We start from the raw sequence: 2625 nt of genomic DNA, 5'->3' as shown, positions 1-2625 counted from the left end.
ATCTATTATATGGATTCCTGAATTGTTATAATACATTTTAATTAATTAATTAATTAATTTATTTATTTATGGCAGAACCGGGGATTGAACTCAGGCCCTTGCGCTGCCAGGGAAGTGCTTATTCCACTGAGCCATCTCCCCAGCCCTATAATACATTTTAAATAAAGTGTTGTCAACTTGGATAATGTGCTTTAAATCTGTGTGTCTTGCTCTCCTTATTTGCACAATAGGAGGTGTAATATTTAATTTTCAATCTCTCTCTCTCTCTCTGTGTCTCTCTTTTGTGCTCTTTCTTTCTCTGTCTCTTTTTCTCACTGTTGCTCTTTTTCTTTCTCTGTGTTCCTAATCATTACGTCCTAATGTTTTCAGTGGCATCTGAGAAGTCAGCACCATATCACAATGACTGCAAGCCCATGAAAAACAAACTGGCAAAGAAATCTTTGCTCTTATGTCAACTCTTGCTAGCAGTTGACAGGCTTAAGAGCACCCACTGCAGAGCACCTAAGTATGCACAGTGCAGCTAAGATAATTATACTGCTAATTTCTATTGGTTTATTGAGAGGAACAGTAAATGTGCCATTGTTTGATTAATCTTTTTTTTTTTTTTTTTTTTTTTCACTGCAAAATTTGCATTTATTTTTTTTGTGCTGGGGATTGAACTCAGGACCCTGCGCTTACCAGGCAAGCACTTATTCTACTGAGTTATCTCCCAGGCCCTGTTTGACCAATCTTGCATACCGATCTCTGGTAATCTGAGCACTACTTTGAAGATAATATTAAATGCAACAACCATTATTCATTTCCTAATGTCTTGTTTTGAAATTCTGTATTGTTTTTGTGTTGCTTCATTTTTGTCTTTGTTTTTGTTCTTTTCTTTTTAAAATAACATTTAAGCTTTTCGCAGTGGGTTTGCTGTGAGAGCAAAGGTGTAGTGAAAACCACCACTAAATCAAAGCCAACAGGGCCAGGGAGATGGCTCAGTGGAATAAGCGCTTCCCTGGCAAGTGCAAGGACCTGAGTTCAAACCCTGGTTTCACAAAAAACAAACCAAACCAACCAACCAACCAACCAACCAACCAAACAAACAAACAAACAAAAACAAAGCCAACATGGGAAAGGAAAGGATTCACATTAATATCGTTGTCATCAGACACGTGGATTCCAGCAAGTCCACCACTGGCCATCTGATCTACAAATGTGGTGGCACTGACAAAAGGACCATTGGAAAATTTGAGAAGGAGGCTGCTGAGATGGGGAAGGGTTCCTTCAAGTATGCCTGGGTGTTGGACAAGCTGAAAGCCAAGCATGAGCATATCACCATTGACATCTCCCTGTGGAAATTGGAGACCAGCAAGTATTATGTGACCATCACTACTTCATCAAAAACAAGGCAGCAGGCACATCTCAGGCTGACTGCTGTCCTGATTGTTGCTGCTGGTGTTGGTGAATTCCAAGCTGGTGTCTCCAAGAACAGGCAGACCCGTGAGCATGCACTTCTGGCTTACATACTGGATGTGAAACAACTAATTGTTGGTGTTAACAAAATGGATTCCATGGAGCCACCCTACAGCCAGAAGAGATAAGAGGAAATTATTAAGAAACTAGCACCTACATGAAGAAAATCTGCTACAAACCTGACACTGTAGCTTTGGTGCCAATTTCTGGTTGGAATGGTGACAACATGCTAGAGCCAAGTGCTAACATGCCTTGGTTCAAAGTATAGAAGGTCACTCATAAAGATGACAATGCCAGTGGAACCATGTTGCTTGAAGCTTTGGATTGCATCTTCCCACCCACTTGCCCCACTGACAAGCCTTTGCAGCTGCCCCTCCAGAATGTCTACAAAATTGGTGGTATTGGCACTGTCCCTGTAGGCCAAGTGGAGACTGGTGTTCTCAAGCCCTGGCATGGTGGTCACTTTTGCTCCAGTCAAGGTCACAACTGAAGTTGAGCCTGTTGAAATGCACCATGAAGCTTTGGGTGAAGCTCTTCCTGGGGACAATGTGGGTTTCAGTGTCAAGAATGTGTCTGTCAAAGATATCCAGCATGGCAATGTTGCTGGTGACAGCAAAAATGACCCACCAATGGAAGCAGCCAGTTTCACTTCTCAGGTGATTATCCTGAACCATCCAGGCCAGATCAGTGCTGGCTATGCCCCTGTACTGGATTGTCACACAGCTCACATTGCTTGCAAGTTTGCTGAGTTAAAGAAAAGATTGATCACTGGTCTGGTAAGAAGCTGGAAGATGGGCCCAAGTTTTTGAAATCTGGTGATGCTGCCATTGTGGACGTGGTCCCAGGGAAGCCCATGTGTGTTAAGAGCTTCTCTGACTACCCACCTCTGGGTCATTTCACTGTTTGCGATATGAGACAGACAGTTGCTGTGGGTGTCATCAAAGCTGTGGACAAGAAGGCTGCTGGGGCTGGCAAGGTCACCAAGTCTGCCCAGAAAGCTCAGAAGGCTAAATGAATATTATCAGTGACCTATCACACCAGTCTTAATCAGTGGCGGAAGACTGGTATCAGAACTGTTTCTCCCAATTGACCATTAAAACAAATAGTGAAACGAAATATAAGAAATAAAGCTATGCTGTTATGTTGAGCTGTGGGGGACTCAGGTCAACA

Source organism: Octodon degus, unplaced genomic scaffold (assembly GCF_000260255.1).
Source record: "Octodon degus isolate 3935 unplaced genomic scaffold, OctDeg1.0 scaffold00102, whole genome shotgun sequence".
Taxonomy (NCBI): Eukaryota; Metazoa; Chordata; class Mammalia; order Rodentia; family Octodontidae; genus Octodon; species Octodon degus.
Note: the sequence above shows the minus strand (reverse complement) of the source record.